The sequence below is a fragment of the Bidens hawaiensis genome, unplaced genomic scaffold (assembly GCF_021521415.1).
Source record: "Bidens hawaiensis isolate Kalapana, Puna unplaced genomic scaffold, B.hawaiensis_p1.1 tig00011171_1, whole genome shotgun sequence".
Taxonomy (NCBI): Eukaryota; Viridiplantae; Streptophyta; class Magnoliopsida; order Asterales; family Asteraceae; genus Bidens; species Bidens hawaiensis.
In genome coordinates, this window is record NW_027491865.1 from 531,170 (window position 1) to 545,577 (window position 14,408).

General features: G+C 33.8%; 1 protein-coding gene and 1 pseudogene across 1 annotated transcript in view; both read left to right on the top strand.

Annotated features, from left to right (window-relative positions):
- LOC143537320 (uncharacterized) overlaps window positions 1-14,408 on the top strand; it is a 239,718-nt gene that overhangs the window by 208,212 nt on the left and 17,098 nt on the right. The gene's annotated exons all lie outside the window — the stretch shown is intronic.
- On the top strand, window positions 961-2,733 carry LOC143537272 (uncharacterized; annotated as a pseudogene).

A 14,408-nucleotide genomic window follows, 5' to 3' on the forward strand; every position in this document is an offset into this window, starting at 1 on the left:
ATATTGGTATTTTTATGTTTGGGTTTGTGTATGATATGGTGAAAATGGTTTAATTGGTTTGATATTTATATTAAAATTTTAAATTAATTTTTTTTATTTAGCCGTTACCCCCCCCCCCAACGGTAACATTATTATTATATTATTATTTTCCAATTCTCGCCGGCGACAAGAACACCCCGCCCCCGCCCCAAATTACCCACATATCGTCGGGGGGGGGGGGGGTGTTTGCGCCCTTCCTCGCCCCAATTCGCCCCCAACCTTCACCCACTACACTCGGCCTTAGTCTACTCAATGTCTCAATGCATATCCAATCAATCACAATTCATACATTCATGTTAATTTATGCAAGACTGCAAGTTAATAAATGAGTCATTATAACATATTAGTCACAAGCTTTAAATATGGTAATAACTTTAATAGTGCTTGTATATTTGTTCATGGCTTGTTAAAACAAGTTTACACAGTGTATACGTCACCTTTTATTAAAAATTAAAAATAAACTTGTTAGCCGACTATACACACGTAGCGTAATCTGATTGGTTCAGAGAAGAAGGTCTAAAAAGTTGTAAGCTAAAAGTCAAAATCTATTTTAAAAAAATCTTGGTTAAATACGACTATTTTGGTAATTTTTCTTTTTATCTACCTATAAATTTTTAATCACAAACTTATTAAATGCGGGATGTTACCAATATCCACTCTTTTATAGGGTTTCGTCCTCGATTACATACCAAATAAATGCGGATAATTAAAACTTTTTCATCTCTTCCTCCAATTCCCACGTCTACTCCGACTCCTTCCAACGAACCTTCACTTGATCTAACATTTTGCTATAGAGCTTATTTGTTTTTATGTTTAAGATTTCTACATGTTTTTCCACGTACTTAACTTTATCACGAGTTCCATATCATCCATTGGAACAAAGGTTGATTCGTTATTCGTCTACCAAACACTTTCGTAAACATGACACATGAAAAGTGTCATGAATTTGGTTGGTTCATTTCTTCTCGTAGTTCTAAGCGGTAAACAGCTTCTCCAACTTGTGCAATGACCTTGAAAGACCCAATAGTCTTTTATCAGCATATGATTTATGACGGTCTTGGGCGGCTTTTATGATCGGTTATCTCATTTGTAGCTCGAACCACGTCTTTTCTCGTTCTATTTTGTTGCACATTTTAAGTTTCCATCATTGTTATTTCAGATACAGTTATTCGACTGCAGTATTTGGACAAAATGTAAACTATCATTGAAATCTAAATACTGAACTGTGAAACCTTTATATTACCTTAAAGCCAACCAGTGAAGCTAGCTTCTTATTGAAACTGATGGTGATGTCTTTCACACTATTATTAAGTAGTTAGTTACTGTAAAAATAACTGATTAATATTACAACTTTTTGTTACTAAAACTGTCTTTTTATATGTTGGAAAATTTAAAAACTTTGGCGTGTGACCTTTGAAGGGATGTTCGTTACGTAACTAATTTTAAGAAGAGAACTTCAAGAAACATATCTATTGCTTTAAATGCGATACATTAAACGGATCTACTCAGAAAAAAATTGGTTTCTGTTTTGAATGTGCCCCTGCATATTAATTTGTCACAGTTGGAAGTTTTATCTTATAAACTATCAGTATCAACATTGTTCTCTGGTCGTGACGGGCTCTGTGAAGATGTTAAAGTCATTGATTTTGAAAGCTAGTTCTACTCTAAAAAATTCAGTTTTGCTCAATTCAATCAACAGGTACTATAAGTCTATAACATACACATTTGCCTGAAATATGCAGCATTTGACTTTACAGTCAGTTTAATGAAAATCTTTGACCATTGATATATTGTTAAAACAGGCCTTACAAAGAAACAGCAAGTTGTAAATAATGTGTTATCATTGGTTTGATTTTACATTTTTACTGCAGCGAGGACTGCACAGTAGAAATAAAATGGCCATGGAATATATTGCTAAAAGGGTGGAATGCATTGAAGGAAGTTGACAGGGTGATTGATTATTGTGAACCCGAAGATAAACGCCCCATTACTCACCTTAAGGTAAAAAAATACGTAAACACATTAATGTGTATTTATTATTCGGGTGTTCTTACTCGAATTAATACTTATTTCCTTATGGGATTATTATCCGCCTTAGACCGCAAAGGATAATTTTGAGATGGCTCTAGAAGTTGATAATGCAAACACACATGCCAGATATTGGTTGTCCAGATTGCACCTTAAATATTAAATACCATGTGCCCGGGCAATGCAAAGCTATGTAAGAGTTTAATTATATATTTATATCTCAAATGTTAAAACCGTGTTCTTTAAATATTTTGCAACAGAGGAGCTGCTTTATTGGTGGAAGCTGCAGATATGGGTGATGCAGATGCTCAATATGAACTGGGTCGTAATTTGAGAACCGAGGTCTTTATATATAATTCAAGATGCTCAAATGATATTATTATGCTCAGAATGAGGGTGTTCACGGTTCACACCGATCAACAAGCTTTTTGTTATTTGGAGAAAGCTGCAGACCAAGTCTATGAATACAAGACATAATTGTTAGTTACTAGTGATGAAGGTTTTTGCTCCAAATTTGTTACATTTTATTTCTGTTTGGGATTAACATTTTATATGTTTTAGTTACAGCCTGATGCACTCTACCTTCTGGGAGCAGTTTATTTGACTGGCGATCGTGTTAACAAAGATATTGCATCAACGTTATGGTGTTTTCATCGAGCTTCATAGAAGGTATAAATATAATAACGCATAGTTTTATTATTCATATCGATAAGCATACGTCGGTTTTTGTACATTATTAAAGATGTATGCTTTTCACCTCAAAAGTCAAAAAAGTTTCAATTTTTTAGCAACAAAGTTTCTAAAGTTATAAAAAGTTCCTGAAAATAGTGAAATACCATGTAGCAAAAGATCAAAGAACCATGAAACTTGTATTTTCTATGAGTAGGGTCATAGCATGTGGATCACTTCTTATTAGAGTTATAATATTTGATTTTTTATGCTAAAAAGTAAAATATGTGTTCATTTCATTTTTCATATAAAGCCAGTAAAATATGTCTCACCGGAAGCAGCCTCTCTATTCCTACGGGGTAAAGGTAAGGCTGTCTACATCTTACCCTTCTCAGACCCTACCATAGCTTTGCTATTGGTGGGATTACTGAGTACGATGATGATGATATAAAGCCAGTGATGATTACAAACTAAATACATAATCTTTTATTCTCCCAGAAAATAATGCCATAATGGACTTTAATTCAATATATGTTCTTTCTTCTGTTAAAATCTTTACTCCAGTCCAAAACTCAATTTGATATATATATATATATATATATATATATATATATATTTTTGTTGTCATCCAGGCTAAATTTGTTATGGTCATTTGACATTATCATGCTTAGAGTCCCACTTCATTTATAAAATCCAGACATTAAGATATAATAGTGGGTCCCATTTCTTGGATTCTTTCTGTCTTTTGGCTAAATGTCATGGATTTTCTATTAGGCTATGAACTTCCCACATCTATAACAAAATGCAATTTAGAAAACCGGCTTCGAGTAGGAATTAAGGAAGAAATCAGGTGAACCTAAATCTAAACCGGTCCGATTGGCAAGAGAACCATTTGAGAATGCTGCAACATTAGGAAATAATCTTGGATTTAGATTGTTAAAAGAACTAACATTGAGTGTTTAAAAAAATGTGTATACTGTTTGTACCAACTGCTTTCATGTAGCACATGAATTTTGTCCAAAATCCCAGTTTACTTTTTGGCTGATTATTTATTTATAAGATACTTGTCTCTTAAAAGATTAGAAAAAGCCAAAGATCTACATAATAATGGTTCCAGCCTGCAATACTAGAGATAGAGAATTTAAAAGTCCCTTTCTAAGCTTACTTTTATGTTTTATTTGGATATTTTTCTTTTGTTATTCACACATTGTCTGCTAATGACTTCCTGGAAGCAACAAGATTCATGCATATCAGCATATAATATCTGTGACTAAAAGAAAACCTTCATTATCTTACCATTTGGGCTCTTTTATGTTTTAAACATAGCTTTATAATCCTCTAAGGGGTGTATTTTCATTTTGGTTTTAATTTAGACTGGTATTAATGTGTCTTCATTTTGTTGTATCGAAACATATTAATCTGATAGACCGTTTTAATAAGCAAATTCCAAACGCCCTCTTAACATGCAAAGGTTAAAATAAGACAAAACAAAGAGTGAATAAAAAACGTTGCTTGACTTAAGTAAAATGTTTTTTAAAGACTTGGTATCCTTGGCTAACAAACAATCCTGTCTTATTCATGAATACGGGGACACGTTCATTATAAAGATATTATAACTCATGTTAAGTAGAGAATCGTGAGAGCCATATAAACAATTGAGTTTAGTGTTTATTGGGTAATAAGGGTTAGAAATAAAGTAGAATGAACAGTTAAATAATCATCTCATGTATCATAGCAATTTATGTGTGTTATTGGAGTGCTTATGCAATATCACATGTATGATATTAGTTTATGATGCGTATCAAATATCAATCCTCAAGACTTCATGGTACCTTAAGATAACTCTTGATTTGGTTTTGATTGACCCAAGTGTTAGTGATGTAACATTACCCGGTCAAAAAACCTATGGGGTCAGAAGCTGATTTGGCCATTCAACACTTGCAATTTAAAACTGAGTATTAGAATTTAGAAAATGACAACCCATCTACAGTTGACTTATATGTATATTCAATCTAGCTCAAATTATTTAAGTAATAAAATTAAATGTTCCCATAGGGACATCAAAGTGGTAATGGTGCGTATTCCTCTAAGGGTGATGGGTTCGAATCCTACAGGGTAAAGATTTAGTGTCGTTAATAGGAGTAGACTACGTGTCCTAAAAAATAAAATAAAATAACTTAAGAATGTTGAAGCCAGATCTAAGTGAAATAGATTGATTGTTGAGAATAAAATAAAATGAGAGAAATTAAATGAAGGGGTTGCATCAACTTCCAAAATGAATACATTTGGACTTTAGGGGTGAACTAAAATGGTCAAACCATGTTCCACCAAATGGAACCAGGCTAACCCCAATTGCCAACCGTGGGTTGGACCCCAAAGGAACCGGATCTGTCCAATTACAAATAAATAATATATATATTGATTATAATACGATCAAGTAGTTGGCCACAACATAATGGAGGAACATGCTCTAAGAACCAGACCATTCAAGGGTCCATGCCCTTTTATAAACACGTAGTTTCAAACTATATAAAAATACAACATTCTTTTAAATTAAAGTAAATAATTTCACATTTAACGCGAGAGGGAGTTTCAACTATTTAGACCACGCTATGTTTTTTCTTAAACGGCGAATTTATATAATCTTTATCGTATGTGTGGTATTTAAACCCAAAACTTTTATTTTTGTCAATAAACCGCCCCATTCAGGATTTTAATGTGCATACTGCTAATATGTATTTTTAGATTTTTTAACAAAGTATCTGGCATTTAAAGTTTTAAGCTAATCTTTATGAATAAAAGTAGTTATAAAATATATAAATAATTAAAATAAACAAAGAACGTAAAAAAAAGTGTATGATAGTCACATTATTCCTCTGCTTTTAATCATATGTGTGGAGTCGGTGGGTTAGAGTTCGGTTTTAATTTCATGGGGACCAGCTCTCACTTTCATAAAACACCTTCCCAATTCTTCAAATCCAAAAAAACTTCTCTCAACATAAAAACGTAACATATTGGAACAAAATTTTTGATGATATATTTTCTATCATAAATTTTTTAAATAAATGATCCATGAACTGAAAAGTTGAACACCGAATCTAAATAAGTAAAAATAACAAAACATAATATACCCTGAAACATAAAATGTCAAAACAGAGAAACAAATAGCCGCCTATCTAGAGTTTTGATAATATTTTCATCATATTTTTTTAAATAAATGATCCGTGTACCGAGAAAATAGAACACCGAATCTAAATAAGAGAAAATAACAAATTGCGTTCTACCAAAAAACATAAAGTGTTACACAGAGAAACAAATAGCCTATCTAGGGTTTTGATGGTATATTTTCATCATAAATTTTTTTATAAATAAATCATCCGTGTACCGAAAAATAGAACACCGATAAGCAAAAATAACAAAGCGCATTCTACACAAAATTATAAAATGTCAAAACGGAGAAACAATAGCCTATCTAGGGTTTTGATGATATATTTTCATCATAGATTTTTTAAATAAATGATCCATGTACCGGAAAACAGAACACCGAAGCTAAATAAGGGAAAGTAACAAAACGCATTCCACCCAAACACATAAAATGTCAACTCAGAGAAACAAATAGCTTATCTAGGGTTTGGAGTGGAGTCGTGACACGCATGTGAAACAAGCGGTTCGCTAAAAGCCAGGGAATAATCCTCAGTTCAATTTTTTGACTTATAACTTTATAACAGTCATATTATCGTTTTTTTAAAATATTTACTCTATAAACATAACAACTCCATTCGATATAAATTTTCACACATTTCTACTCTCTAACTCTCCTGTCTCCATAATCATATCAATAATCCGCGCTTTATTTTCACAACACGGAATCATCATCTCGACCAACCGAAAACATAACATAATTTTAAAAGCCTTGTCAAACAGCCCAACAATCGTCACACCCAACGCCGTAGCCAGATAACCTATTTGGCCTCCCTTGGTAAACTTTTTATATATTTTATTCTAATATACTATTTTGAAAATTTATTTTTTGTTTAATTTGTTTTTCAATTAATTTGATTTCAAATATATAATAAACATAATTGAAAACTACGTAACATACAGCTATATTTTAAAACCTAAATCAAAATAGAAAACTGACACTTTCATTATGAGAAAGATCGTAAAACAACTGAGATTGCTGACATGACATTCGGACTAGACCGGAAAAAAACGCGATGACTCCATCCAAACAAAACTCAAAACATTAGTAAAACAACGAAAACAATTGAACTATGCTTATTATCAAAGCAACAAGTGGCATTACATTAACAGACGCCGTAACTTCTAAGAAAGACCGGAAAAAAAATAGAGATCGCCAACATGACATCCGGACCAAAGTGGAAAAAAACACGACGACTCTCTCCAACATAACTCGAAACATAAATAAAACAATAAAAACAATCCAACCTTGCTTATTATCAAAGCAACAAGTAGCATCACATTACATTACATTAATAGAATCTCAGATATAACCATATAATTGAAAACTCCTAATTTAAAAAACAACAGAAAAGGACATTTCTTGTGATTCATTACATAATTATTATTATTCACATTAACAAAAGGCATACAAAACCGAGTATGACAGCCAAGAGGCCCAAGAATCATCTTCATCTTCATATACATGTACATATTATTATTCATCTTTTCTAACTCACAATTTCATTTCATTTCAATATGATGGATTTGATCTCATGTTACAGTCAATACTCCGTCCAAGTCTCTGAATCATCATCATCCTCATGTTCATCATTCACACCAACTTCTTCATGTATAGTTGCATCACCAAATAATATTAATAATAATCTAACCCCATCCACCCAAACCAGTGTTTCCAGTCTATACAAAACCACCCTCTCCTCCGGCGACCACCACTTCACCACCGTCACCTGGCACCGTAACCCCACCACCGCCTTCCACCACCTCCACATCACCTCCGGCAACCACGAACCCACCACCATTTTCAGATTAAACACACATTCCGGCATCTTCCGTAAGAAAAAAGGCACCAAAACCCTCGAATTCAACGGGTCAAGACTCGATATTTCTTACGATCTTTCGTCGGCTCAGTACACAGCCGGAGCCGAGCCGATTGAAGGGTACTATGTTGCGATTCTCGTCAATTCCGAACTGGGTTTGTTGGTCGGAGACATGTCGGATGAGAAAATCAAAAGTTATAAACGGGTCGGAAAGTATTGTTTAATTTCCCGGAAAGAATATTATTCCGGCAACACTTTGTATTCTACAAAGGCTAAATTCTCCGATGCCGGAAACTGGCATGATATTGTGATCCGGTGTACCGGAGAAAACCAGGGTTTGAAGTACCCGGTTTTGCAGGTGGGTATTGACAAACGGGTCGTGATTCGGGTCAAGAGGCTGCAGTGGAATTTCAGGGGGAATCAGACCATTTTTTTAGATGGGTTGTTGGTGGATTTGATGTGGGATGTTCATGACTGGTTTTTCAATTCGGGTTCTGAATCCGGGTCGGGTCGGGCGGTGTTTATGTTCAGGACAAGAAGTGGGTTGGATAGCAGGTTATGGTTGGAAGAGAAGATGGTTAAGAGTGATGATAATGATGATAAGAAGGCTGGATTTGCATTGTTAATTTATGCCTCCAAAAGCTAAGTTTTTTATGTAATTTTTTTTTTAATTTCTTGTGAATTTTTGTTGAATATAAATCATTTTTTTAATTATTATAATGCTTGTACATTGTTGTTTGCTTGATCTTGCACATTAATTTCTGGGTTTGGTTTTGATGCATATCATATTTGATTATTTTCACTCCATGTTGAAGACCTTTTCACCTTTTAAAAAAAATATTTTTTATTAATTAATTAAGTAATGAGAAAGTATCTAGAAGCAGGAAAATTTAATATTTTTATAGTAACTTGAACATTGAGGTGATGATTTAAAATTTGATTTATTTAAGTCCATTTGTGTCATGGGTATATTAGGTTCATTTGGGTTCTAACTTCTAACCAACCAAATATTTTTTATTTGGACAGAAATTTGTTAAAATATCTTTTTTTCTTCATGTTTGATGTAACAGATAACATATTCATATTGAAATGTTACAATTTAGATGGATATAACGCATCTCACAAGAAGAATATAGAATTGAGAACGTAAAAAGGAGGTATTTATAAAATCTTGCAAGATATCGAATCCTCGTGTTCATGATTTAGAACTTGAAACCGTACTTTCAACATTTAATTATTATTACTTCATTTTAGCCTTTCAGGCATATGCATTTACGTATATGTAATATATTCATGTACCCGTTTTATTTTTAGTGTTAAAAAGTTGCTACAAATTTTGTTTATGAGGAAAAAAATCCAATCAAAATCAAGTCAGTTCTTTTATCAAAACCAGGATATAAACATCATATGCTTCAATGTTGTACAGATGTATAATATGATAAATTGCATCAATGTACGAAAGATTTGGGTGATTTGTTTTCGAATATTAGAAAGTGGATTAATCTCTTTTACTTTTGAGGACTTCCATGCCATTTTTAGAAAAAGACTGCTATTCGGTAGCTAAAGTGAGTAGAGGAAAGTTGAGAGGGGATGTGAGAACCTCATTTCAACATGAATTGGCTTCAGTTACAAGCTAAGACAAGGACCGTCTTTTTTGCAACCTGTTTACTAGATAACACAGTCTTTTTGTGTTTCTTCTTTTGAATAGAGGATTATATAAAACCAAAAAACGGAAAAAAAAAAACAAAGTCCGACAAACATGGGCAAGAACATTTATGATGGAAAGTTTACAAAATCAAACCTACACCAATATATATCCTTCGCCGATGAATCCCACGTTGATCTCTTACCCCGATTCTCAACCCACAAGAAGAAACTTGATTTGATTTCTCCAATTACTATTGTCAACGTCCTTTGATTATTGTTGAAGATTCTACTGTTTCTCCATTTCCAAATTGTCCACAACGTAACCGCCATGATTGCTTGTAACGCCTCTAATTTCTCATTTGTTAATTGTAGGTTTGTAGGTTTTCTAGGCATGCTCGAAATGATTCTAAAGTAGTATCTATTTGTATTTTCATCCATAAGAATATAATCGACCATATCATTCTTGCAACTCTACCATATATATATATGTGCCACGATGTTTCGGTGCTAGACCACACGAACCGCAACGAGTATCTCCGGTGTTGACTCCCCTTACCGCTAGAGTCGATCTTGTAGGTATTCGATCTAATAGCACTCTCCATATGAAGTGATGCAGGAGCATCCGGTCCATTAGTCGGCCCGGCCCAAATGTTTTGTTTTTATTTATAAATAGGTTGTTAGGTCTTTGTTTAGTTCAGTTGATTGTTTTTAATTAAAGTATTTGTAAGCTTTTAAGCTTGTTAACCAAATCGTTCGGTTTGAATCGTTTGAATGAAATCAATGTGTTCTTGAGCCATTTGATTGCTAGTCGAAACTGCATCATGAAGAAATTAATTTTGATAGTAAGACATTTATGCCAAAAATAACAACTTCCCACCTAATAATCCCCATTGTCTAGTTCCCATCTAGATCTTTTACCATGAAAGGTATGACCTTATCACTCAAGTCTTTCCACATCCATTTATTAATGGAACATATGTATGTTGTGACTTGTCACTTGTGAGCCTCTTCACGTTTTGTATTGATGGAAATTTTAGGCCCATGGTTTTGAGTAATTTGAAACTCGTTTTTGGTTTCTTTTCAATTACTTTTTGACTAACTAATATACCATTGATAAATCTATAATATCTAGGTTTTGTATTATAAGACATAATTAGTTAACAAATCTTGAATATCTACGGTTTTAAGACATAAATAGTTTTATATTTATTTTACTAACTTTCCGGGATTTAAGCCTGAGTGTAGCACCACCTGTAGATTATGTCTCACGACATGAAACCCTCACCTCGATCGTTTAGCCAGTGTTCATCGTTCAAAATTTATCACTTTTTATTCTAAAATTTAGGTGAACATAGGCCTCGAGTAGGAAAAGATAAGCCACTGAACCTTAATGACAATTTATATTATTTATTTAATTATCTCATAGATATAAAACGACATTTGGCTAAGATGAATATCATTTTCCATGATGTATGTATATATAATGTTAAAGAGTAAACACGTGGTTTTCATAAACAAAACACGAAACAAAAACTAACCAAATGTGCACGTCAAAATCTCAAAGTAGTTGGGTAACGAGACTATTGATTTCATTTTTGTTAAATGGTTGGATACATAGATCATTGGCACCCACTAGTCCATACAAAGGTTAACACGTGTCCACAAGGACCCTATGTATTGTCACTTACATCTTCTCTTTATGGTCAAGTAGTTCGTGCCCTTTTTTCATGCCTACATCAATATATGCATGTAATATGTGGATGTTGATACCTACAAAAGGGTCATTTCTCTCATTCACATCTTTATATCAGCCACCAATAACTTCAAGCAACAAAATGCGTTAACATGAACACGTTTTCTATTGACAACGACAAATATCTTAGTTTTGTAATCATGAGTTCAAGAATCTTAGACCCAACAATTATATGGTACCCTGTTCTTGTTTTTTTAAGGTACAATATATAAATATTGAACCTCATTTAGCACCTATTTTCGAAGAGTGACCCCGACAAAAAGAAATGATGGGTCCGGACCACTATTTCGCTCGTGACCTTATGTGCACAAGTGCACAACTGCACATTGTTGAACCTACTAGGATATTTGATCTTTCGTTAACAATGTTTTTTCAGGCTTTAAAGGTGGTGAATATATGGAGAATTCTCTTTAGTGATGTGGTTGCGTAAAAATATGTAAAAAACTAAATGGGGACGTAGGTGGTTGATGGCCAACAACCGGATGCCATTGGCGGTGACAGGCGGATTGACTGTAAAGTTGAAAACATATTCATTTAACGTGAGTTTACTAATATAATTTTAAAAACTATCCAGATTAATACGTTTAAAGTAAGTTTACTTATATGATTTTAAATGATACTCAGAATCACTCTTAGTTAGACAAGATAAGCCACACTAGTCAACATCATATTTACTATGTTTTCTTTTCCTTCTCTCTTTTAGAAACCTCACACTTTATGTTGAATATACACAAGGCTACATCTGGTCGTTGGGTGGGATGGGAGGGGGGGGGGGGGGGGGGGTTGGACGGAATCAGAAATTTTGTGCTATGAAACATAAACAAAACTTGTTAAAACGATGAGGCTGTACGGTTGACATTCTATCTCTAAGGTTGTCACAATTACCCGAAACCCAACCCTAAAAACATGTACTCAAACCCAAGAAAAGGCTAACCGAACCCGAACTGAAGTAATTCTGGTTGGTTCTTGGGGTCTGAATTCTATGTTTCGGGTCAATCCGAATAAACTTTTAGTTTTAAAAGCATATATATTATCAGGTATTATATATTAAGCCTTAGTCGCTGACGCTATCAGAATTTAGTCCAAATTAACTATTCACATTCCACCTATTATGAATCGATTGTTTATTGTTTATTAGTGTTTCAATATATGACTAAAAGCAAATATAATCCAATACACAAATCAAAGTATACTAAAGACGATTATGTCAGTCTTGTTTATTAAGATTGAACTTTGTTAAATTTTACTCTTTTTAGGACGTTTTATCGGTTTATTTTTGATATGTTATTAGTTTATTTACATTCCGAGTAAAGAAGAATATGTTACATTTAAATTTAGCAATGTAGTTTTTTTTCCTAGGATACTCGAAAATTAACCCAACCCGAAAAAACCCAAATCCAAAGAAACCCAAACCGAAGAAACCGTGAGAGATTTGAGTTAGGTTTCGGGTCTAGATTTAAAACTTTGAAACCCGAATAACCCGACCCGGAAAATCCAAAACTTGAAAAACTAACCCGAAGAACACCCCAACCCGTCTCAAAAGTCTCACTCAAGTATTCGAAGTAGTTCCAAACGTTGTTTAAAAAAGATTCTCTCTCTCTCTCTCACACACACACACACACACACAAACAGGAGTGTGCACGGTTCAGTTGGTTAGCCTCATCCGAATTAACTAATCGATTCAATTTATACGGTTCGTTTAATGGTTTTCGGTTTGGTTAATTTCGCTTAATAAACCAAATCGAAACTTGGCTAATTAAAAGTTTTACTTAGAATACATGAAATGGATGTATAAATACATGAGATGACAATATAAATACATGAAATTGAGATATAAATACACGAAATGATGGTATTAAACATGAAATACATGAAATGAAGGTATAAAAGCAAGATTATATGAAAACATGAATGATTCCATTTGGTTAATTTATTAGGTTAACCAAGGGTAAAAAAACCAATAACCGTTTTTTCATATAACTTCAATTTGGCTTCGTCAATTTTTGGTCTGTTTCAGTTAATGGTTTTGTTACAACTCACCGACATTGTGTGTGTACATACAAGAGGTTTATTTCATAATCAATAATATATTAATAATTATGACAACCACATTAAATCTTGTATTATTTTTCATATAAATGGACTTGATACATACACACATCAGAAGAAGAAAAAAAATAATAATGGAGTTAGTGCTCCGTTAGTCAGAGAGTAATAAAAAAAATAAGATGAAAGTTGGGAGTGGTGGACAACATAATGAAAGTTGTGAGTGTTTCCGACCAAATTATTAAAGTTGGGAGCACTAAACTAATATCCCTGTAACAAAATATGTATAACATTTAATTAGATGGTTGTGGGTTTTAGTTTCACTTTTGATATAGAGTAAAATAGGTAAAGAAAATTAGTTGTTTAAAAAAAATTTACAATGAAAGTAAAACTCTTAAACCAATTGAAAAGTACCAATCATGTACATAACTAAATAGCGCTAGGCTAGAAAGTCTTTGGTTAAAAATTTCTTATATTTACTCCATTTTGGTTCTGCTTTAACTTGTTGAGAGGAAGGGGGTACCTGCCCTATAGTTGGCACATGAGTGGTTTATTTGTGTCTTCTAATAGGACACTATCCCGTGGCCAAATATATTTGGGTATTTGGATTTTTCATACATTATTTGATTAGACGAGTTATACATACCTTGTCGACAACAAAGTAACAAGCTAATAATCTACACCTCATGAAGAAACACTAATGGACCCCGGGCAGATTATGGACAATCTGGGGGTTAAATAGATGTTTCCCACGAGGGGTTAGGTCCGGCAAAGATGGTTCTTCTGATGACCTGCAAAACAGACACCGTGAGCTCGTCACTGAGAAGGGGGGGGGGGGTACCTCCTTGTGACCACCCTCCGGCGTGAGAATCAGACTAGATTGCTCTTGAATATAAGTGTATATTAAGAGAATGACTAGAGCAGATATCAGGTAATATATCAAGATATGAGATATGAGAAGATACAAGATGATGATACCGTTCCAAGGTGTTGGAGTATTTATAGCCGAAGGTAGGTTTCCAAGCAGGTACAGCCGGCTGAATAGTGTTCCTGTTCTGCCAACTGTGGGCTACGCACATGCCATGCTGGTGGTTGGTGGGTAGGCAGCGGCTGATAGTGACCAGGCCGGCTGTGTACTATTCCTGTTCCACCAACTGCAGGCTGTGCACGTCCTCCGACAGGTTGGTGAGTAGGCAGCGGCTAAT